This window comes from Anas acuta, chromosome 13, assembly GCF_963932015.1.
Source record: "Anas acuta chromosome 13, bAnaAcu1.1, whole genome shotgun sequence".
In the NCBI taxonomy this organism is placed as follows: domain Eukaryota; kingdom Metazoa; phylum Chordata; class Aves; order Anseriformes; family Anatidae; genus Anas; species Anas acuta.
This window is the reverse complement of record NC_088991.1, coordinates 10,849,917-10,876,111: the sequence shown is the minus strand read 5'-3', so window position 1 is coordinate 10,876,111 and position 26,195 is coordinate 10,849,917. Positions and strand designations below refer to the sequence as shown.

At 36.5% G+C, this 26,195-nt stretch overlaps 1 long non-coding RNA gene across 10 annotated transcripts in view; it reads right to left on the bottom strand.

Moving 5' to 3' along the window:
* Positions 1 to 26,195, bottom strand: part of LOC137863596 (uncharacterized) — a 202,939-nt gene that overhangs the window by 154,964 nt on the left and 21,780 nt on the right. For all 10 annotated transcript variants that reach the window (XR_011100988.1, XR_011100986.1, XR_011100982.1 and 7 more), the window contains exon 2: positions 22,992 to 23,041. This is a non-coding gene — a long non-coding RNA (uncharacterized lncRNA). The remainder of the gene's footprint in view (positions 1 to 22,991; positions 23,042 to 26,195) is intronic.

Sequence of the window (26,195 nt, the reverse complement as noted above, 5' to 3'; positions counted from 1 at the left end):
AGAAGAGATGTAGATTAGGATAAATCTGGATGTTAGGGTTAAGGACAAAAAGGCAGGGGAGTTAAATACTGCTGTTAACTATTCTGCTATTCATGCCTTGAGCCCAAACAGGTGGAATAATGTACAAATGTTCTTCACTTGGTTTAACTGCTCAGCCATTTGACAGGAGTAGCTCTGTCTGCTTTTGGAAAGGCAAGGTAAATGCTGATGATTACATATGACTGTGAAAGAGGTATAAGATAACCTGCCTCCTTTCCTTTCCTCTCAGGAACAGTCAGATTAGAGTTGTTTACAATTCAGGGCTGGACTATGAAAAGAAACATAGTGAAAGCAATTTCTGGAAACTTGATTAGTTAATGTGTGAAGTCTATTGCTTGGGGAAGTCCTACACAATGTTTCTTCTGGTCATCATCCAGGAAGGACCAATCAAGTTAACACTGAGATTTATAAAGTATAGAAAATCTTTTATTTTAAACTGTGGTATACTAAATTCGGCAGCTGAAACATATGGATGGTGGGAATCCCCATGACTGAAAATAACCTCAGAACTTTATCTACTGCTCACATCCGAGGGATTTGCCTGAAAACTTGCTCCATTGACCTTGGCAAACAGGGAGTTCCCCTTCCTCTTCACTTATTTGAGGATTTGCTACAGCACTTAGACACTGAATTACTAAAAACTCATAAAATGCTAGGAGATCCACTGGGCAAGCAGTTTACTAATGACTAGAAGAACACGCATCAGTGGTCGTGTTGTCTGAGGTAGACTATTCTCATCCTCAACATTTATCCAAACAGTGCTCAAACCTGAACCCTTACTTTGTTGCTGGACCAGAGATCAGCCTGCTCCTGATTTAAAATGCATGGCTAAATTTAAAACTTTAGTAAGGGCCAATCTCTGAATAATCCTTTAGGGATTATTGTAATTAAGGGAGTAATCCTTAGATGCTTCTTAATTTGTGTCCATTTTAAAATCGAGTGCCACTTGTTGCATCACAAAAGAAAGAAGAGGAGGTGAAAATGGCAAAGGTTTAAACATTAACAGCCCTTCCTGTCACCTCATGCATCTGAGCAATACAATCAGGTGGAATATTTAAAAACAGAAGGCCACTAAAAGACAAACAAAACCACAGAAACCCTACCCCCCACAAATAAATACACCAGTGGAAAACAAGGGAGATTTCAACCATGGAGAGAATGGTTGATCTTCAGAAACATTCTCTATACAGACGAAGTAAATACTTGAGGACATGCAACTCGTGGGCTCTCTTTGTGTGGGTCTTCATGTCCCTGTCAGCATAAACCCTCCCTGACAAGAAATGGTCATTCTCCCCTTGAGAAGCCCCTCCTGAGAAAGCATCAGTGACAGCAGATTTTTCAGTCACTAGCATTTATAGGGCCTCGTTTATGTTAACAGGGTAAGAATTAATTGGACAAAAGGGCCAAAGGAATTTTTAAAATTCAGCAGGGAAGGAGATATTAAAGTCACTGAAGTAGTGATACACACGAATAAAGCCTTACTGATCTATTTAAACCTTTTGAGATTGGAGACAGATGCTGCAGCAACATGGTGCACAAACGGTGGAATGAAGCAACAAGGTAATATGGCTGGGCTAAAACACCCTTCAGCAGTACACAGCCTATAACTTTTCATAAGCTATCACTATTTAGAAAGAGAGAACATTCTCTCTGCTCTAAGCAATCCTGTTCTAAGTGAGATGAAAAACACGGCAGGAAAACCAAAACAGTGCTCACTCGGACAGCCTCTACCCGATGTTGCTGCTAGCAGTCAAGATGTTAGGCAAGACACAGAGCTGTATGCCTCTGTTTCTGCATCTGTTAAGTGAAAATATTTACAAATGTTTACAAAGGAGTTCAATAACACTTCTGAAAACAAAATAAAAATTTAAAAACAAACAAACAAACACCAAAACACCATGAAACAACATGCTAGGGATTACTGTTATAACTAGAAGAGTGAGAGTCAAACAACCTGTGCAGCTGGTGCTGCATTACACTTCTGTAAGCGAACTCATACAATTCCGTATGAATTGCAACAGGGGCATAGCAAGCTTTCAAAACAGGGTGAGAAATCATTAGAAAGCACGAGAAAAAAGGCTTTTCATAAATGATCCACTATTTAATGGGACAATTTTGTTTGTGGGAGTGTGACCTCCATGCTGGCGCAGATGCCACATAGGCATCTCAAGGCTGTAGGATACTTAGGCTGCACTATGTGGTGATACAGTTTTTTGGGGACAATATAGAATGTAAGAGAAAAGACGGAAATCTTTCTAATCTCTTGAAAGAAATTCCTATGAAGAACTAGTTAAGAAATTAAAGTGCATGCTGTTCTCTGGATATGCTCTTTAAATCAAAATAGGATGAGACTAAGTTTGCGATACTGCATTCTTGTTTATATCCTTTCCAAATAACATATACTTTTTTTTTCCCCCTCCCTGAAACATATAAGTGTTACAAAAATGCCATGCTGGATTATTTGGCAGGCCTTCAGAGGCAGGTGTTCAACATGTAATTATCTTACAGACTCCATAAGAATGATTGCTCCATGATACACACTTATCTTTAATCTAATATAGTTTACAGAGGTTTTTCCCCCCCCCCCTTTTTTTTTTTTTTTTTTTTCCAATGACAAATTACACTCTGCTTTATGGAAATGTAACATTTTGTATGAATGGCTGGGTGCAGCCATATTGCATACTAATGAACAAGACAAAGTAGCTCCACTCCTATTTGCAACTGGCACAGACCTTTCCATTAGCAAATTAAAATCTGTTCAAATTTATTTACTAATATATTAGGAGAAGCTTCAAGCTAACCCCTGTTGACCCGTATTATATAGCAAACAACTGTAGCAGTGAAAATAATTAATAGAATGTATTGCACCTCCTGCTTGTTTCTCCATCACACCCTGGGGTCAGCTGGATAGTGGGTTTGCCATCTGCATTCTGTTACAAGGCCACATTTACTTAAAAATTATCAATTATATTTTGAAATGACTTCCTTTAATTGAACTCTCTTTATTCAATCTATCCTCTGTTTTTAAAGCTTCTGAAAGCAGGCACATGAAACCTTTTCCATCTGAAAACCAAAAAGTAACTTTCTATATTACCTGCATGTTGAAGCTGAGCAAATACACAGCCACTTGTTACAGTAGTAAATCTCACATCAGTGACTTTCTGAATGGGAAGCACTGCAAGAAACTTTCCTAAGCCTTACGCTGGGCATATTGCTATGTAAATCAAACTTAGGATAGTTTTCCCTAAACATCCTTTTGTGTTCAGGGCTCCCCCTCTTTCCCTATGTAAATATACTACAAGGTACTGAGAAATTTAATCATAATTATTCTGCATTTTTATTCTTACTGCAAAGAAACATGAAAAAAACTCCAGCGAATTTAATGAAGTCAATGCAGTAACATTAGTTCAATGCTACTATTTTGAGCATGGAACATGACAGGTGCCCATTAAAAGTTTGGTATATTACCAGAAGTTTAGTATATTCTCATTCAGAGAAAGCCTGGTAGCTAGTGAGAAGGCAATCTGCAATACATGAGAGTCCATTGTATAAAAAAACAGGCAAGAATGCTGTACTTTGCTGACCACTTTAACAGGCCAATGAAATATATTTACACGTATCTATAAGGAGTCCCAGGGCTAAATGTTACCGAAGGTGTCAAATAGCTGGCACAAAAGGTGCACTCCACACATGCAGTTTGTGCTGGTTTAAGTCATCAGCAGAAAGAAAGCTGCAGTCTAAACCATGACTGGATGCATCTGGGGATCTGCAGATGTGTATATTCACTTAGCGAAAACACAAAGATCAGTGCAGTGCCTGGATATACAAACGAATTTGCAAGTTCCTCAATATATTAAAGTATTTCACACAATGAATGTAGGCCTAGTTTATTATTATATGAATAAAACTGACCGTATCATTTAGGAAAACATGTTTCCAGGCAATTTACTTAAATAGTTTTTGAAAATTTTTCTTTTTTTTTTTTAAAAAAAAGGAAACAGCAAATAAACTTTCCAGAAGTAATACTGGATAAATATCTAATGTACAGAAAAAGTGATTAATAATGTTATCAAGTACAAACAAACAAACAAACAAAAAATCTCTAAAGTGACCAGAAAAACTAGTTCATGTATTTCAGCAGAACGTCCAAAAAGGGGCTATTACAGGATTACGTTTCACTGCTGACCTCTTGTGGTCACAGTGCAAGACTGCACACACAAGCATCCGACTCACCGAAACGCTCCCCCCACCTTAAAAGGGACAAAACCAACGTCACTTCTGATGCATAAAACTGGAATACAAACTATAGATACCTGACAGGTGTATTTAAACTAGTTTAAACAGTTCAATATTAAAAACAAATCAGCCATTCAGAGTAAAACTTTTGGATTAGGAGAGATTTGGAAGGGAATATCTAAGACCAGTGGTTCCTGAACTTTTTGGACCCATTTATCAATCTTTAACATTTGTTGAAAATAACAGATGGACTACAATGAGCTCAATGTGTTTTCAAATAAGGAAAGAAAAAAAAAGGCAAACAAGAACACCCTCATAAATGAGAAGTACAGAGACAGGAAGGGAGCAGAGGCAGGTGATAGGGAATAGATGCAGATATGCAAGGTTAAGTCCTGTCCAGCACTGCTCATAGTCGGTCTCTTACAGTATATTGCCAAGAGTTCACACGAGATGAGTATACTGTAGTGATGAAAATGAATTCCTACTTCCACATCCATGCAATCGAAGCCAGTGCACAGTTTTATATGTGAACCTAGTTTAACAAAGGTGTTCTCCTGCTACGGAGCAGTTTTGCTGTCAATATAGCTACACAGACAGAGCCCTCTTGTGGAAATACAGCACATATTTCCTCAGTTATATCCATGCAGCTGCAGAAAGCATTTATTCACATTACAGGAGCACATGGTTTCTTATACCATGCAAAAACACAGCTATGCCAGGAGACGTCATTAGTTTAGGTCTGATGTTACAAACCCCACTGATGCCAGCCAGGTCTTTCTTTTTCCCCTTCCAAAAATAAAATAAAAAAATAAAAAAAATAAAATTGAAAATGAGCACAATACAACACGGTGTTCTTCCACTTTTCTATTAAAGTATCCAGCTATCCAAGAAGTAAAAATTAGCAGCAGCAGAAGAGACGGTCAGTTATGTGGTATGTAATTACTGTGCCAAGGTCTCTGGAGAGCAGTGAAAGCAGCTGTGTTGTGTCCACTATTTCAGCAGTTTGAGTTAAGTTCTGTCGTGTTTCCTTATTTACCTGGCAGTTTTCACCCTTCCAGAATGGCCAACACAGGTAATTATTTACTTATTGTCAGCTATTGTTATTGTATTTGAACTTGTTATTTTCTTGAGACAAAGTGTTTTGTTTTGAAGGGGAAAGGAGAAAAAAAGGATATGAGAAAAAAGAGAAACTGATTACTTTTGGCACTGATGAATTCAGCATTTAGACTCCTCCACAGGGAAGATAACCACAGGAAGCTGCTAACAAGAAATCATTTTCTCTGGAAGCTCTACAAGCTCTAACTTTTTGTGCTAATGATCACTCAGAATGCCACTACCAAGATCATTTCCCTGTGTTAGGATTTGATCACAGTGTCCTTGAAGAGAAACACATTTTGGTTGCTCTTTGTAGGTGTTAAAACAAACCTCACCTTTCCATCACTTCAGATCAGGGTGTTCTAAGTTTCTGCTAGAGCTGTGCCATAAATAACAGTGTTCCATCACTCCCTTCATATGACCAGATTTTTTTTTTTCCCCTCTCCCATGGCCACTTCCTGTACAACTCGGTTCACCTTACAATCTGTGAGGCACATCTTTGCAACACAGCAGTGTCCAATTAGGCAACATTAAGCAGCACACATAGGGGTATGGATACTGAAGAAAAGAAACACTGAGAAGTTACATCATTTGACCAACTTCATCACAGATTAAGGACTTGACAGGAGCCTCTATAATTTGGTATTTGAATGGTCACCTGCCCAGGAATCTTCCTGTTTGGTTCAGACAGGTTCTATTTATTTTCATTCTTGGAAAGCTTCCCTCCATTATCTTATTTATTTTTAAATCTTTCTTCTAAATCTAACATCAGTTATAACCTGAAGAGGTATGATAATAAGGGTAAAAAACCAGCAGTGTTTAATTGTCCTTCTCAAAAGTAGGAGGCCTTATTGGGTTCTTGGGCTACCTAGTAAACTGATGCTTATTGAATCATTTACTTTGATAAGGTTCAGGAAAGTGTAGTAACTATCTTGCAACACCCAATTTACTTTTTTCTTTTTTTTTGCAGGACAATACAAATGAAAAAAATTGAAAAAGAAAATTGCCCTGCTCAGAATTTACAGACCCCTTAGAGGCAGACAGTTGGTATCTGATACTACAGTGCCAGTGCCAGTTATAATGACAAAAGCCATTCAGTTTTTATCTGCAATCCAATGAATACTTAAAACGCTACCATTTTTATAACAACATGCTGGTAGACCGATGAAGACATTATAATGACACCAAGAGGCAAAGATACACCTGTCTCTGATTGCATAAACCATTCCATTTTGAAAAAATACATTGACATGAGCCTGTTGAAGGGAAAGTTTGCATGCATTTTTAGCAGTTCACAGATCATCATCCTAGAGCAACCCATCCATAAAGCACACTCAGAGACTTAAATGAAAAAAGTGAACCTTCTGATCGATTAGGCACAAAATCACACCTGAGGGATAAATTGTTCAAGCTTTCCAAAGGTCTGACAATAAGCTTTGTGTTTCTCGTTGCCACTCCAGCTTCCAACCCTTGGACTCATTTCCAAAATGGAGTCTTTTTAGAAGGGATTCTCAAACAAAATGTTAAACATCTGACTTTCTTCATCAGTGTGATAACAAGAAAAAGAACTGAAATTCACCCCATGCAAATCAACAGCTAGCACTGATGTGGAAAAGAGGACGTTTTAGGACTACAAGTCCTAAATTCCTACAAGTTTTTTTTTTTTTTTTTTTTTTTTTAAGACCTCTCAAATTATTGCAATTTGAAATAAAAAATTGTAGTGTTATTAAATGAAGCATTATTCTATTATTCTATGAACTCACTGGCGCAGATTGCCAGAACAGAACATTTTGCATTTAGACATCGAAAGCATTTGGATTTTCAAAAAAGCTTAAAATAAGGGGTACTTTTTGATGGTGAGTCCTGTTGAAAATTGACCATAAAAGCCACAATGAGACAAATGGATGGAGAGAGTTAGTGGCCATTAAGCATAAGAAAAAAATGACTTTGTTACATGATCTTAATGACTCTGAATTGAATGGAATTTCTAATTAACAAGTGTGTATTCAAACGTTCACAAAGTCCTTACTCCAACATACAGTACTGGTTTTACATTAATGTCACGTTACAAATATATATATATATATATACACACATATATGTATATACACATTTAAAACAGGATACTTTGAAAAAAATTTCTTTAAGACAGTGGAACTTACAACTATAAATCTCTTACCTCCAAATATTTTTACACTGTCTTAAAACTTGCAGAAATCTGGTGGTTTTGATATGCAGGAGATATTGTAAGATTTGTATGTTTTTGTTTCTTCTCCCCTCCCACCCATTCTTTAGAAGAATATCTATCTCCTTAATTGTTTCTGAGAAGCAAAATTTTATTTTCTTTAATAAGCAAGTTTATCAGTGACACCAAGAAGTGACACAACTACAAGACTTTTTTCTTTTTCTTATTATTTATTTATGGTGAATTTAAAATATAGATGTGGAGAAACTTCCCTAAAGAATACTTTAAAACTTTATTGTAAAATGAAGGCTGGATAGATGTCATATTCTACCATCTGAAGACTTAATCACTTTCATTGACATGTATTCCATTTCCATTAAGTATCAGGATGCAAAAAAAGCTTGGAAACAAAATGCGGTTTTGGATTCTGTTCTCACATATTTTCATATATATATATTAGGAGCCAGTGAAATGACCTAGGTTTAAAATAAATGTTAGCTGATGTGTCATCACACTCAATAAGTCATTTCAATGTTATTGAAAGAGTTTGTAGTTGTATATTCAAGTGAAAGCTATTTGAGAGTTCTAGAGTACAGTTTAAATAAGACTCCAGCAGAGCTCAGTGCTGAACAGACCTTTAGAAACTCATCTTGGCATATCATCTGATGCCTTACTAGGGAAGCCAAGAACTAAAATTTTAGTGAGAGGAAAAAAAAAAAAAGCAACATTGTTTAATTGTTATTAGATAAAGTATAAAAATAAAGAAGGTAACTCCATCTCAATAACAGCAATCAGAATATCACTGAGAAAGCAAAATTCAGTTAAGCTACACAGCTTAGGTAAAAAGCTCTAAATTTGCACTTCTGGGCCAAGCAGGAAAGAGCTGTCAGTGGCACCTCAGTGTAATTCTGCCCTGCAGCTGCATGCTCCTGCTGCTTGAACCATTGTAAAGATAAAGCATTCTGGAGCATCTCTCCATTAGGGAGGTTGCTGTATCAGGTGTTACAGCAGCCTCTCTTATATGAGCAAGTCAGCCTAACGTTTCCTAATGTCATATTTTAAATAAGGCTCCCCAGGTGGTCATAACTTTGATCCAGGCTTTAACTGTACAGGATACCACTCTCCTCCTTGTCTATGCACTTTTTGCTTGACATGCATTAATACATTCCTTTCTTCATTAAAAAATAATAATATATATTTACTAACCACATTTAGAATGCTGATGCTGAATTTCTGTAACTAGACTCTTATACCTATGGAAAACCTGAGAAGAAAGCACAAGTGGCACCTGTGCTTAGGTCCATCTGTTCAGATCTGATTGCAAATAGCCCTATTAATATTCTGACAAGACTGTATAATTACACACTAGAATAAACAACACAAGCCAATTCCACGTAGCACCACAAGAGTAATCACCATAAAGCCAAGACCAAATATTTTCACTTAGGCTAGTTTTGGATCACTGTTGCATAAAAGGAAAAAGATTCTTACTGACTAAGTGAATAAAACAGGAGCTTTCAGGAACAGTGAGATTTTTAATTAGACACTATTGCTAAAAATAATAATAAAAAATCCATATGATTTGCTTTTAAGGAATTATTTTTCCTAAGGCAGGCTCTGACTCAGACCACATCTACATATTTTAATTTTCTTAGCAGTTTTGTTAGCCTTCTAAACTGGACTTAAAATATCTCTGTGTATTAGTTATGTCTATATATGCACATACCATGCACATGTGACTATGATTTCTATATATATATATATATTTTTTTTTTTTTTTGTGGGGGGAATTCACTTTTAATGTTTTTATTTATTTACTTTTTCCTTCTGAAGAAAGGAATGTAGCTACATACTGATAATTCAAATGAAGAGCCAGAGCACAGAAAAGACCAATCATAGGAAGACTCGTGATGGACTAGAGGGAGTTGGTGATATTCCCTGTCTTCAGCAGAACAGGGAACATTCCTTAAAATTACCTAATAGGCATATCTGCAACGGCGTTGCTCAAAACTCCTAGCCTTGATCAGAAGTATGCTGGTAAGTTAGAATTTCCTTCCAGGAGATGTTTCTTCAATATTTCCTTTCAGGTATATTCTTATAAGAAATTCATGCCTGGCCTTACAGCACAGAAGAGGTGGCATGGTAGAGCTATACTACAGGACTTTCTGTGGGAGTTGCCGGCACATATAAAGATTTTATATCTTTATATGCTGGCACATATATTTTGTTCACTCTTATTTACAGCTGGGCTAGCAGAGCCAGTTTAAATCCCAGCTTAGGAGAGTGAGGCAGTATTTGGATCATCCTCTATATAGATGTGAATAAGCCTGCTGCATTAACACAGAATATACCACAGTGAACCACAAATTGAATTATACCTTTAAAAAACTACGTGTCATTTTTGCCTTTTGCCTTTTTTTCTTTTTCCTTTGCCCAGTGTTTTATTAAACAAAATTCTACATCTGTGACAAGCCTGTTTTACCATTACCAGAATTGGATTAGCCTTACTGCTAGAAACTTTGGATGGAGATCAATATGGATTCATTCCAAGGAGACTCTTGAAATATTGATCAATTGGCAAATGGATCAGCATGTTTCATGTCTAAAATATTCAAAATATTCTAAATACCACCTTTCCAGTTTTCTTTCCTGCAAAATAAGCAGCTGCTAAGTTCAACGTGATGTGTAATTGCCTTTTACCCCTTTCCTCAAACAGATGACAGGTGCCTTAATGACAATTTATCTGGGATTGATTATATGCCACCTTTGCTGAAAGCTTATTTGGAGAATATGACTTCATTTCATGACAGGTAACAAAAAACTGTGAACCTTTGCTCCAGTGGCCTAATCTCCTGAAGGAGAGATGAGGCTCTAAATTCTGAATGAGGCTTCTGCCAGCCCAGGAGCTGTCACTGCCTGAAAATTCTGCACTAGATGTCCATTAGAAAGTGGCATAATGACATAAATCCGGATTACCCCACTCATGACCCATGGGACATTTATCACTCCTAAAGTTGTGAAAAGATCAGGATGCACCTGTGATTTTCAGTTGCTAAAGCATTCCCTGCAATCTTTAAGTAAAAAACTTTCTTTACAGGGGAGGCTTAGGACACTTAAATCAATTTCCCACTGTTTCTTGCAGTCCTAGGACTATCCCAGGTGTGTGCTAGAAACATTGTTGACAGTAGTTAGTGTTATCTCTTCTTACTGGTCTTTTCCAAATTCTTATGTGATTCTATTTTAGATGTCAGGAAGGATTTTTTCCCCCCCCCACAGAAAGAGCACTTAGGCACTGGAACAGGCTGCCATCCCAGAAGGTATTTAAGGGAAATGTGGATGTGGTGTTTAGGGACATGGTTTAGTGGTAGATTTGGCCATGTTACATGATGGTTAGACTTGATTGCACTGGTGTTTGCTGATCTAAATGATTCTGTGATTCTGTGTTCTATGACTCTCTATCTTACATAAACAAGGAGAATCAGTAATTGTTTCAGTTGGATTATGTTTTAAAATTCGGAATTCTTGGGAGGCAAAACATGACAAATGATTCCTTCTCCAGTTTTTAACAAGGGAGCTTGACCTTAAAATGTCTCCCTTAGCCAGGACAGATGGCTCTGGCCAGTTATCAGTTGTACTCCCTTCCTATCCACTTTCCTACAATTAAAAATGACCTTTAATGTTTCCAGTACAGGATCAAGGTCACAATATCTCACTGTACAAGCAATCCAGAAGACAAGAATGACACAACAGGCTAAACCCATACTGTAATTAAAATTGATTTTTCACTGATTTCAGCTGAAAAGTAAAAATTAAATAGGAATTAGAAGCATGAACACTTTAACAGTGGCTGGACTGTGTGCATGCAAATTACAGTCAGTTGAGGACTTCACGTACAAGAACAGTACAAGCCCAGGACTCCTGCAGACTGTTAGAAGTAAACACACCGTATATACCCACATTTTTTCCATCACTTTTCTTCCTTACTAGCTGGTTTTATTTTCTTTGAAATGGAGATGAAGGAAAATAATGAACACCTACTGTGCTGTCTCTTTCCCTGTAGAGTATAACTCAGTAGTTAACCTGAACAGGAGCCTATTGTGGATAATTTTGATTTCAAGTCACACAGGTATAGGTATCTGAGATGTATACTTTCATTCACTGAGGCTCGCTGCTCGATTTAGGCCTAGCATGTATTTGTTCATTATCCTAGGTTTCTTGTAGTTGACAATTCAAGATGTATCTGTGCACAAAATCCTAGTTACACACACTGAATCACACACTACAGTGAAGCCAGGTACAGGCAAGTTATTTTGCTCATAATCAGAAATGAAATTCCACACAATAAAAAAGAAACAGATGAAAAAGGAAAAAAGCCTTAGTTATATCAAATTATACTTTGGCCCATCTCTAACACTCCATATTAGATGGTTTGGTTTCATATTTCAAGGTATGTTTTCTTGGTTACGTTGTTTTTTCTGACCATGAGAAGCAGGCTCAAATTAGAAATTCAGAAAGTTTTAGCTCAGGAGAATTGTTTCCTCTCCCCAACTCCCCCTCATGAAACCGTGCTTGTACCCTGGTGGGCCACTGCTAGGCTACCACATATTTGACCACCACAGCTCAGAAAGTTTCTATCCTAATGAGCATGCATATCTCATCTGCAGCACAGATCTCAGGCCACAGGCACTTTATGGAGGCAGATCCAAATTCCATATACTTTTAAATGCTACTTTCACAACATGGATTTTAGACCAGTCAAAACCTGTTCTCAACTGGACTCAAATAGATATCAGTTTGTGGCTGACACATTACCATCTGATACAAACCTCCCATACATCCCCCCCTCCCAAAATGGGAAAAACAATTGTACTGATAGGACTTTTCTTAATGTGATATGGCAACTACGAGTCCATAAATCACATGATTGCAAACATGTGCCACTATATCTATCTTTCAATAATACATAGTGCCTTTAAACATCTGAATATGAAACTGCATTAGTAAATATCTAAAGTTACCAATTCTAAAAAAGTTAGGTGTTTTCAGTCTTACAAGAGTGCCCACTTATAAAAAAGCTTGCAGTGCACACTGAATTAGATTCAAATGATCATATCTCAAGGCTGCAATTTAATTTTTATTTTCTTTCAAAGAAGCTGCAACATAGTATAGTCATATGAAGATTAACAGTACTGTCTTCTGGGTCTTATTAGAAATGCTGGCTTTGTATTCCTGGGAGAGTGCCTAACACTCTTGTAATTTCAGATCTCTAGCTGAGCAGTTTGGGCACTCCAGAGACCAGCTGTTTTCCATTTTCTGTAATAATAGCAGCAAGAAGATACAGAGTTCATATACCATAAGGAACATATTGTATATACATCCAGGTTGGATGAGGTCCTTCTAGGTTGGATGAGTCCCTGAGCAACCTGACCTAGTGGGTGGCATCCCTGCTCATGGCAGGGAGGTTGGAACTGGGTGGGTTTTAAGGTCCCTTCCAGCCTGAGCTATTCCACGATCACTAATTAACAGTAGTGACACAAACAGCATTTAACTAGCACAGAAATCTATATTCACCTCACTTAACACTGACATAGTACTGCCTTTACTACCCGGACTTATTTTGGGCAAAGATGACACTGGTCCCAGCTCACCATCTTTAAATTCAAACACTTTGCTTGATATTTGTATCAGACTGTAAGCAGTTTCAGAACGTTTCTCCGACGTAGCTTTCATCTTCTTGTTTGCAAGCTACCTGCTTTCAATGTTGTCACATGAACGTAAGATATAGAAAACACAGGAATTTACAATGCCACAAGCATTGTTGCAGGTGTATAAGATAAGAATTATTCTAAATGAATATTCTATACACTTTGGCAAAAAATATTACTAAAAATTAACAAAATTAAAAATGACTGCAATATATGAAGCTGTGTCTAATATTCCTCTTTTCTATCGTGTCTCACAGTTTCTCTGGCCCACCACAAGCTCAGTAGCAATATATCACCTGTTTCAACCAAAAACGACCTCTTTACTACATGCGATAGAAACAGCATCTAGCCACAGCTTAAAAAGCTGGGTTCCCATGTAGGAGAGCAAGCATGCACACAGGAATCCCCTAAAGTGAACACAACTCGATTGATTTCGAGACGTGGTACTTCACACATATGCCACTAGATGGCAAGTTATGATTACATTAGGCATCTCATACTCAACTGTAGCAATGCAGTCGATAGGAATGATCAAATTAAAAGCACTGGGAGGGGGAAGGTGAATGTCAAAGAACCATTTATGTGGTTCCAGTGCTCCTTCATCAAGCCTGAAAATAGTTTTAAAACTATTATTTTCTTTGTCTTTAAGCTTTTTAGAGTTCTCTGTTTTAAGAAGCAAAATAAGTGAAATTGAGTGATTTTTCCCCCATTTAATAAAGATATCCTAAGTAATTTAGAAAATAAATAAACAAACATGCTCTGCTTTCTTTCTGTGAAAGAAGCCATGAGTCAGAAGCTAGAGACTAACAACAACATTCAAGAGCAGGAACACAAGAATAAGACTGCCTCTCCATTGCTGCTCCTCGTCCGGCACAAGACTGGTTTTGATGGTTTTGGCCAGTGCTGACAACAATGGTCCACCAGGTAAAATGTTAGAATTTAAGAGAAATGCACTATAAAACTACAGGGTAATATAATTGCTGATTTGTTTTTTAAACCTGTAAAACTAACATTTCAACAGGAAACGGGCTAGATTCTCTACGCTGCATTAAGACAAGGATCAACTGACACAGTTAAAAGTCAGCTTCACAGGCAGTGTATACATTAAGCCAAAATTGCTTTGTAGGGAAGAAATAAATATAGGAAACAAATAGGAATTCCTAAAATTCACCTTTTCTTTAGAAAGGTATTTCTTCAACAACTGGCCTTTGAGACAGTTCTTAGCTTGCACCCAGTCAGCAAATGCAGTCCTGGGTTTCTGAAGTTCTATTCTAAGCTATGTTCCACAACAGATATGGGAAATGCTAAGTGCTGCACACTTCCTCCCCATTCCCTCCACCCCCAAAAAAGGTTTATGTAGTATAGGCATAATATTTCAAGAATTCTGGAGCTGAATTCCCTTGTTTAAAAAAAGAACTCAGAGGAAGGAATCCTTTCAACGGAGTCTGAGAAAGCAAATGGTATTCTTTCAATTGAAAGATAACCTTTAACTGCACAAACTGTAAGGAAAACAAAATCCTTTTAGGAAGATGGAGCCTTTCTACCATTCTGACTGTCAGCATAAGGTAATGATTTTCATTCATTCTAAAACTTTATTTGCCTCTGTGAGAATGTTAAAAAAGGAAAGTACTGAAGGGTAAGGAGGAAGATGGATGGTGAGAGGTGGCAATAAGTCAACCATTAGGTTTTCCAGCATGAAATAAATCTACATTAAGTGCTTTGGTATTACCTGCATGTTAAAATATCTGTTTTACTGAATTACATATAGCCACACTTACCTGTACAAAATAGCAATGCTACCGAATCATAATTATCTAATCATAATCACTTGATATCTACAGTGAGGCAATAGTCAGATTCAGAATACGTGACTTGATCAGGCAGCTCATTTATTTTATTCGTTACAAAAATCCTACCTGTAAGATGATACAATATTTTAAGCCATTGCTAGTGGTTTCTGACAGCAGTCAATCCAATTGCCAACAAGAGCATGAGGCAGAAGTCACCTCCATACATTTCTCATTTAAGTCTGTAGGCAGTGAGGTTTCTGTTGTACAGGCATGATGAAGACAAGTACATTAAATAAAGCCATTGCTCTTCTCCCCTTTATCTGCAAATTCAGAACAGTTCAGACAGTCTGACCTCTTCAGTGATCCCAGAGGTCAGCATAATACCATCCATGTTGTTGATCTCTTTCAGAGGTTACATATATATATATATATTTTTTTTTTCATGTGATGTTTCTGAAACCTCTAGAAAAATACCTTTTTGGCCACTTTACACACTAACTTCAACAGCTTGACTGTCTGCTTGTCACAAGGATTAAGTCTGGCCAAGCTGAGTACACAAACCCATCTTTCTGTCATTACACAGCCTCTGAAAATTTCACTGAACTCGCAGAAATATATTTAGACACTGTTCAATGCATAGGGATGCACAGGAGATGCTCTGCTTTGCAGAAAATTATATACATGTCTGAGAATCATCCCTGAAAGCTACATGCCATAGAGCATAGACCATATTTCTCTGTAACATGAAAAGTAGCTGTGCATGTCAAAAAGGCACATGTGTGAGGTATGCATTCATTAAATGAATAATATTCCACCATTAAACCTTTCCACAAAAAGCACAATTACTAATGAAACAGAACAGATCCATATTCAATAAAAACATAACAGTGTAGTCAGCAAGTTAAGACAAGATGTCTGTGAAGGAATTTAAGGATGAAGTGAAGAAAATTTCATGATTAAGAGTACTTGAATGGATGAAGGCTGTGAAGGAGAGTAATTTCTCATTGAAGCACTCACACCAGTATGGCAAATACTCCTTACAGAAAAAAAAAAAAAAAACAAAAAACAAAAAAAGGAATGAAGCATGCTTACATACATCATTTCCTAGGCAACTCTAGAGAAAGTAATAAAAGGAAACATTACTTTTGTTTACTACAATGGCTGTTAGTGACACCTGAGTGAAGTACCAAACTCCACAAAGAAGTCCTAAAAAGCTACATTATATGATAACTGATGGCAAAAAAGATACTCAAATATATTTGAGCTGGAGGAGCTTGGCTTCTCTCCAAGATTCAGACAGTTCACCATAACTATACTCTAATGTTTCTAACAAATCAGTCAGTCTGAAAGCTCATTTCAGTTTCTAATTATTCAAGAGCTTATTAAAAATAACATAATAAATTCCTACAAAAGAATCTTAATTTCACATTCAGTTTTCAGATAATACAGGGCCAAATTACTCTCAAAAACCAAAATAGGGATGCTGGCAGCAAAATAGAGGAAGAAGGGGGCAGTCCAGTCATGAAGACATTAAATAATGTCTGTGAAATGCATTCAGGACGTTGTTCTGAGACTTTCACAGGCTGTTTCTACATCTCTTGTGACCAAATCCTTCAACCATGGCATGGAAGCAACTATATTGCTCTATCTCAATGATGCTTAAATAGCACTTTTGAAAAGAAAGGCAGGAAAGAAGAGAGGACATAAAATTTGGAGGAAGCAAGCATCAAGAGTAAGAATCCAGAGTGAAATCCGGTTTCATTAAAGCTTAAGGGAATTCTGCCATCAGCGCCAAGGCTCGTAAGATTTCATTTGCCCACAGTGTCAACAACCCCTGTCAAGGCTTATCCCTGCCTATGTCTGCTGCTTCTTCCTCAGGTAACTTTGCTGTGTATCATGTCTGTTAGGATGCATTAGCATTTAATAGTGAGAAAACCCCTCAAACTGCTCAAACAATGCTCCTCTAGCCAGGAATGACATTTTCTGCTCCTGGATTTGAGTGACAGACAGTATCATGGTACAATGCATCTGTTCAGGAACATTTACACTGCTTACCTCCAACCTTCCTTCTTTCAGCAACACTTAACTGACTCAGTGACAAAACAGCAATATGTGACCCCTGCAAGGGAGACAAGTGGTGATAACCAGCCTGCTGAGATCCTTTGCTGCAGGCACTTGTGTGCTGGTTTAAAGAATATCATGAGTAATACACCTTCAGTACAACTCCATTGCTGCCAGCTTATCTGGGATGAACCTTCAAGGCCAAACAGAAGCAAGTCAGATCCATGCAGGAATGTTGCCCTGGTTTTGGAAAAGTGGTGGTGATTTTCTGCCTTCACTGAAGTCCTTTATAACTGTCCATTCAACTTCAACAGAACCAAGATTTTGCTAAGTGCTTCACTTCAGCTGCCTTGAAACATCACCTGCTCACAGGAAGCTGAGTTGTCACTGGTCTGTTTAGCTTACTATGAAGAGACAGGACTGCTAAATCAGGAGAGCATGTGCTCTAAATTGCTGAAGATAAATTAACTTATTCATGCTTTGCCAACTCCTTGCTTCCTCGAATTTTGAGTTCTACCTAGAGCATGAAGTGCTGCATTTTTATGTGTATGAATTTATAATACTCCTTCACAGAAATTACCATAGGAAAACCTTTTTTCCTCCACTGAGATCTGAATAAGATGCAGTTACGTTAGGTTAGCCACTTCTCTCTACTCAAACACTATGTTCTAATGCACCCCAAAAACCAACCCTGATCCTGACAACTGCCAGGACAGCAAGGCAAACCTGGTCCCAAAGGGGAGCTACCTGTGCTGTGCTATTCCAACACCAAAATTTACCATGAGCATTCTTCCCTCAAATAAACAGTGTATATTTGAAAACCTGACAGTGTCTGCACTGCAGTCAAACATCAGAAATTCAGTGCCTGTAAGTACAGCCTTGACTCAGGTCCTTGCTGCTTTTACTGTTGTCAGCATTAAGGATAAACCCCATCCAAATAAGTTGTCCCATATCTCACTGGACTTGTACCATGTTCAAGTTAGTGTAGGACTTCAGTTGACTAAGACTTATACATATTTTATGGTCGTATCTACTACAGTTGTCTTTTAAGATGTGACATTGATTCAGTAATTTATACAGCAAAAATATGATAATTTTCAACACTGATCTATTTTGTTTAGATCACTTGAATCAAATATACAGTTCAAGCCCCAATTGCCTGTGCTTGCTTTAAAACAATCCATTAGAATAATGTGAAACCATCAATAGCCAATATCTGAATCAGTAATAGCAAAATAAAAAAATACCTGGAGCACAGCTATCTTGAACAATAAAGGGGTTTCTAGCAAGAATAGAATTATTTATCAATAAAATGAAATGCAAACTACAGTGAAGATTAGGACTCTACAAATGTCCTGTTTTGTAGGATTGACAGTGACCAGTTGAATTAACTAATAGGTAAGAAGGAGATTTTTTTGCTGTAGACAAATGCGTTATTCTTTTTCATGCAAAATTAAAGGACATTTATTCTAGTATAGTTTCTTAGCAAATACCATTGTTTATCATTACAAAACAAATATACTGGAAATTTAAATATAAAAAATTCTGTTATAAGAATAGGAATCACAAAAATAAACTTGGAGTTTACATTTATATGTTGAAAAGTTATGAATATCATGACAGAATATTATATAAATAATATTACTCCCACATCTTCCTCAGTGTTAGAGTGAAAACTGCAAAAACATGTCTTAGAAGTCATTGCCATACACCTATTTTTACATTAAGATGTCCTGTACTGTTCTAATGTCTGAATTATTCATTAGCTCCATTTAGCTATAAGAAACAAATATTTAAGTTTTATGTACAAGTAACAGTACATAAAATGTGCAGTTATATTTTAGCATCTTTCAATTAAAGACAGTTAATCCTAAATGCTAAGATTGATTCCCTCAAGACTGCTAACTTTAAAATTTGCTTACAACTGTTGAATAGAATTTGAAGACACTAAACTTTCAACCCTGAAAAACACCACTTTTTATTTAAATTAAACTTTCATGGATTTAAAATCCAATTTAAATATTCATGACAAATACACTTCTTATTTAGAAAGAAATGCATGCATTAGAAAGCATACTGATTAAATTCAATGCAGTTTTAATGGAAACAGGTAAACACTTGATTAGTGGGCAGCAAGAATCTGTTTTAATTTACATTAAAACCACCTCTTCTCTTTGAACTCAAGGTCTAGCTTGCTTAATTTTGTGTTGCTTGACATAAATAATTTTAACATTGTTATGCTATTAGTAATGACATTCAGAATCTTATCACATATCCCCACACAGGGTTTATAACTTTAACGTTAAAAAAAGTTAAAGGCAAGACAGCAAAAGGAGTTTTTTGCTACATAATTCATTTTAAAGTCATTCACCCTAAACTATCAGTGACTGTTTACTTGGAGCTCTTGGTTCAGAAATACCTTGATTTTGTGGAAAGCCTGGTTTAACACATGAAATTTTGCAGTGATTTCGTGTTAATTAGGAACAATGAATTTATGAATATGTTGCTTTTGGGTCCCAAACATGCAGTATGTGAACCACAACCAGGAATCTACCTGAGGATCTTGGAGATAAAGAGGAGGATGACAAATTTACATGTTAGGAATGGACTGGAAATCCTCAGCATTTTGAACATATTCCTAAGATGGTTTTAACAGAGTAATGCTAAAAAGTCCTCAAAACAGATAGCATCAGCCAGCATTAGTCACAGCTGTCATTAATTTATTGCGCATCAGAAATAATCTGACAGCCTAAGAAAAGGCCTTGACAAAAAGGAAATTCAAGGCACGAAACAAACATTTCAGTCATCACCCAGCTACAAGAAGATGCTTCATCTTCTAAGCACTAATTTCTGTAAGGATTTTTGTCTCTACATATCCATAAACTGAAGTCTTCATAAAAGGCAATCTTAGTACCTGTTACTCAGATCTGTTTTTCCCCTAAGGGAAGAAATCTTGACTAGTCAACCATTCAAGCTAATCACATCTTAGCATTTCAGGCTTCGAAGTGATTGGTATATACATTTTCTTTCCAGAACTTCTTTCTAGAAGTTGAAAAAGACTTCATTAAAAATAGCTCTACTTAGAAACAGAGCTAGTTCTATCCATCTATAATAGCTCAGATCTTTTTGTGATAATGGAAATATAATAAACCCAATTAACAGTCATCTAATGATAGTTTCTAAATGGTGTCAGTCAAGTACAAAAGGATATCGAGCTGGCTATCCCTTTTAGGAACATATAATGTAACCATCACAATCATGTCCATGTGCATAATTTACATGTCATTTCACAAAGACTAAAACTGCAGGAGGAGAATTATGTTCAGGGAATTTGGTGGTTGTTACAGTGCACTCCCCCAGCTCAGTGACGCAGGTGCCTGGGATAGCACTTCAGAATCAGAAGTGGTAACATCCGTGCATAGGTATACAGATCTTCCAGGAGAAAATGAAATCAAGACCCTGTAATATCCAACTAATGCTTTATTAATGCTTGGCAGCACATTTTCTTAAAGTTTAAATTGAACATTTATTGTCTTTCCTAACTCTCGGGACTTACTTCATTTAAAAATACTCGCACCACGCTGTAAAAGCGAGTCATACAGTAACGTGCCAAAGGCCAGAAATCCCACCAGGCAGTTAGCTAATGTGATTGCTACTTTAGCTTTTAAAGGGGTGGAGTTAAAATAGAAGACAGAGGTTAAAAATAGTTGAGTAACCCTTGAAGAAAGCTTTTTTAATGCAAACCTCATATGATTTTCATACCTATTATATTGTTCAGTACTGAAATGTATTTTTGATTCCATCTAGAAAATTCTTATACAATATAGAAGACTCCTTTGCTAGTCTTTTCCCATTTTGGGAATTAAGGCCTTTGTCAGAGGTCTACTGAAGAAAATCAGGCCAAGGAACAAAGCTCTACATTTTCAAACAAATCAGTCAGCTGTGTGCCCAATGCCTGAAAAACATCTGAGAGATGATACATATGACATCTAGCTTACTTCCATGCTGATGCAAGTCTTCAGTGCAGTGCCATGGGATTATTACAATGGCAGTGCTTGAAACATCCAGTGAGAAAGGATCAGGCATTAGATGTCAGGTCCAGGGAATTTGCCTGTTAGATGACCATCAGATGCAGCACACCCCTGCATGGCACAACATTTGCTGTACTGCCCTGCTTTACTGGGACCTCCCTACGCTGAGAAGAGACTGTTCCCACAGAAAAGTCACAACACTGATGTATGGCAGGCTGATGCTGGAGCAAGGAAAACTAGGTAGGGAGAAATGAGGTGGATAATGAGCTGATACTTCAGCTCAAAATGACTTACGTTGAATCTGGTCTGTTCTTTTTATTTTTTTTTCTTTCAGATTTTGGGTCAAAGAAAATATCACAAAAGTATTACTACTTCATAAGGACAGATAGGGAGGCCTCCTTTATGTTTTCAGGCTAAGAAACTGCATCAGAAATGATTACCAATTTGCTTGCAATTTTAGAAAAAGGCTTCAATTCTTTTTTTAAGAAAAAATAAAATACTGAGATTACTCATTTTTAATGGCCACAGCCTACATGCAGTACACATCACTGAGCAATGTATTACTTGCATGCCTTGCTGTTCACATCAAGCACTTTCCAAGGCCCTGGGGAAGATTTCTTTGGAGTGGCTTCCATTAGACTGATACAGAGTGAGGCAGTATAGGGAAGATTAACTAGATTTTCTTAATTTTAGTTGTTCACTTCAAACTTTTTCTTCACATACCTTGTTAATCACATGTAAAAAATAGATCCGCTAAAAGCAGAGACAACCACAGCCTATAGCTAGAAGGGAGAAAGATCTGCAGAGCATTGTGACAAATATTTGAATACGCAAATAGTCCTGTTTTATTTGGATAGCAATTTGTGTAAATAAAAATTCTGGAAAAATATTCAGCTTAACAGCTAGTAACAGATTTAATAGACTAAGGGAAAACAAACAAACAAAAAAACCCTACAATTTCATTATTAAAACAACAAGTTGCCTCCCCCCCTTCAAACTGTAAATTCAAATTAAACAATGAAAGTATCTTTGCCTTTACCCAGACATGGTAACACATTTCAATTTCTATTTATATCAGAATTTACTTTCAATAAGTAAATTTCAATTTCGTTTATCTTACCAGTCTGAAAACAGAGATGACACCATAATTTGATTTTGCAAAAGAAAGGCCTGATGGATGTTTTTAGAGGTGCAGGTTTACACATTTTTCAGCAAGTGAAAGGAAACAAAATTATATACACAAATCACTTTGTCCCAATGAAAATTACTTAAAAAATCAACAATTCCTGTTTTGTTTTACATACGTTATGAAAGGAAAGAAAATGTATCACACTTGCTATGTGTTAGGACCAAAATGAAGCATTACTTTTTAATAGTGTACTAATACTAAGTTATAAGAGGGAATTCAAAGTGAAGTAGCAGGGCTGGATTTTGTTTATATATTAGGTTTTGTTTTCAAAGGCACTATGTTAAGTAAAACTCAAAAAGGCTGAACTGGAATTGATGGCAGAGCCACCCAAACTCATGATGCATTTTAACATGTGTAGAAATAATAATGGATCTCTGCAGAGTGCAGGGACAATGAAATAGGAGATATTTGCATTCAGCTGGGACTACTGGAGAGAAACACACAAACCTACATAACATGTGTCAAGCTTTATCTCATAGTTTTGATAGAACCCTTATGAATAACTTGACAGATGAATTGCATTCCCTGGTAAACTCACTACTGCAGGTCAAGCCCAGTTTTCACTTCTGTGTATGCAGAAAAATATGAATAGCAGACTATTTTCAGGCACTTGTCACACATCTTAATGTTTTGAGAAGGTGATTGAACATACGAACATACCTGTATTTCAAATTACGGTCCATCCTTTGGTCAATGATGATCCTTGCTCTCTGCACAGAATGAGAGACAGAGATAAAAAAGGTTAGACATTCAATTTCACTATTGTTTTAAACTATAACTCTGTTCCAGTTTTGCAAATATTTAACTAACAATCCTGTAACAGCCACAGCAATTGCTGACACTGAAGAAAAACATCTGATGTATTTCTAGGTTATCTGAAAGACAGAAAAACTAAGAGCTAGCATCCAACAATGAATGGATTCTCCACAATCAGCAGCAAGACGTCTTTGAGACCACTAACTATACCTCATTATTTAAACCACAGAATTATTCAGAGATATTGAAGAATATTTTCATCATAAAAGAAATAAAAACATTAATCTCATTAGCTTTATTGCAATAAATATCTGGCACAGAACTTGTACCAGAGTTGAGCATAAGGAATGTTGACAATATGAGCTCGACTCAAGCTTCCTTACCTACTCTGAATACATGAACAATTATGTCATATTGGAATTCCTTCAAATTCCTTCAGGAATTTGGCACATTTAAGTTAAAATAGCATTAATGCCTCTCTGCAGCAAGCTAGGCTGCCTTTTAAGTAGCCCACCATGATTTTTTTTTTCCCTCCACAAGATATCAATGTCTCTGGTCTAAGATATACTGTTCCAAGCATTATATTATAAGCACTTAAAACAGGAATTCAGATACATACAGAACGGAAGGAGCTGTAGTCAGCGTACATCTTCTCATTGACTTAGTATTAGGTCAGACCTGACAACATCTGATCACATTTGTAACAGAACATAAACAGCATACATCAACTAACCTGCAAAACCCCACATAATACGCAGGGATGACAGGGAAAACAGGGAAAAGAGCACCAATAACCAGAAAGATACAGGCAAGCATAAAGAACACAGGAAGCTTCTGCACAGGATATCATTTTACAAATTCCATATTACATGCAACATGATACAGATGTTAACAAAATATTTGCTGTGTGGGCAAACATGGTGATAACCTAGTAATACAAGAGTAAAATAGTCTAGGAACAGAATTCTGTGTCACTTATGGAAACTGTAAAAGAGTGTCAGGGTTATGGAGGGCAATGAGAAAACAGTTGCAGTAATTAATCCTAGAAAGTAACTGTGTAATCATGCCTGAAGGATTTGCAAATTACTTGTCTTCTGTCATGAAATCAGATCTTGTGCCTGGGTCAGGCTCAATTAAAAAAAACAAAAACAAAAACACAACATAAAACATTACATGTTCTCTGACGAATTTTAGTGGACTTAAGAAACAGTGACATGTAATTATGAGGTTTTGACAGTTTCTCAATAATCAGACCATAAAAGATAGTATAAATATACATTTTTTTTTCCACATATAAAGGAGCCAGAGAATCTTAACTAGAAAGAAATATTAAAGCAGGCAGGATATGATTAAGCATTTGAATGATCATCTCCAGAGAAAGCCAAGGTCATCTTTTTAGTGGCTCTTGCACAATCACAGTTGACCCAGGAATTTTTAGCCTTTGGAGACAAAGATCCAAATGTTCTCACAAATCAAAGAATAGGTTTAATCCATGAAACAGGTAGTTTTAGATTTCATTCCATTCTCTCTTTCTACTGGTGATTTTTTTTTTTTTTTTAAATATATATTTTAAAAACATTTTTAATGTGTATTTGTTCAGTGTAACATTTCAATTTGGGATTCTGGATACCTCTGCAATACAAACAATAGGTTTAGCAACCACTACCAAGTCTTCTTATTTAAAGTGTAAGATTCAAAATTCAGCAATGAGATGAGTTCTCCATTTTGTCAGAAATCAATATCTTTAATCAATACCTATTTCCTTTAGCAGTACTTCAGAAGCAGAATTCATTGGAGTTAACACTATAGTGGATACCTTTGCTAGCTAATTCATGGCTTGCAACTCAAAAATGTACTTCTGAAGTAGAAAATATTACACGAGTTTGTTTTAAGGAAAAGTGTTGGTTGTTCGTAGCAGAAATTTATTTTCTTTAGCAGCTCTTTTCTCATAAGAACCAACTTCTCTGTGTTATTACACTGATTACACTGCCCATTTTGCAACTGGGTATAGATCTCAAGTGCTTTGGGGCAGGGAGTACATGCATGGTTCCCTGTCCCAATATTTGGGTCAGTTACATGTCAGATAGGAAATTGAGTCATGTTTCTGACCCCAGGAAGTGACACATTCCCAGTAGAAGAGAGTGGGCACAAAACTATCATAATTCCTGAAGTCCAAAATAACTCAGTCTGAGAACTACACTGGAGCAAAGAGAAAATTTTGCAAATCCTTAAGTAATTAAAATTGAAGTTGGATTGCTCTCATTTGGTACAGAAGCTGTAACGCTAGAATTGTTGTAGAAGTAGAAACTAACTTCGTTCCTATGAATAAAATCATTTATTCTTTGCATCTAAAAAAAAAGGAAAAAAACATGAAAAAATTACAAGTGCCTGAAAATAAAATGCTACATTTGAGGTCAAATGGACTGTTTTGCATTTGAGTGAGATGAAATTTCATCTTGCTTGTTTGAAAATAGTTTTGGATACTGTACAATTTTGCAGGAAGCATAAACGTCTTTGACAAGAAGAATCTCACAAATATGGAAAAAAAAACACAATCTAGGTGCTATAATACAAGTGAATGCTTTATATGCAAGTGTACAGAACAGACAGTTCTTATCTAAATGATTTAAAAAAGCAAATTCCAGAGTCTGGCAAAGTTCTGAATTGGAATTAGGACAATTTTAAATTTATCAAAAAGCCTTACACTGTAAAAGCTAAATGTCAAAATTGTTTCTGTTCCTAGTAAATATATCAATCCAAAATAATTTAAAATAGCAACAAACTGCCATAGCAAAAATGTTGAGACAAATATTGCAACAGCCAAAGCTCCTCCCAACACCATTTTTCAAAGCTCCCAGAGGAAATCCCTCTAGAAGATTTGGATTCCTTTGCTTGATGCAAGATGCTGTAGGCTATTCAGTCTCGAAATACTCAAACTGGCTTTTTACTGCCCTCAGAAGGAACATCAGATTGACGGCATAGCTGAGCAAGCCGAGATGCTCTGTGCTAATTTAAGCCAGTTTATATTTGAGCTCTGTTACCCTGGGACCAGCGTGATAGTTAATTATTTCAATTCTGATGATATTTCAATTCTGTTTGTTTCATTAA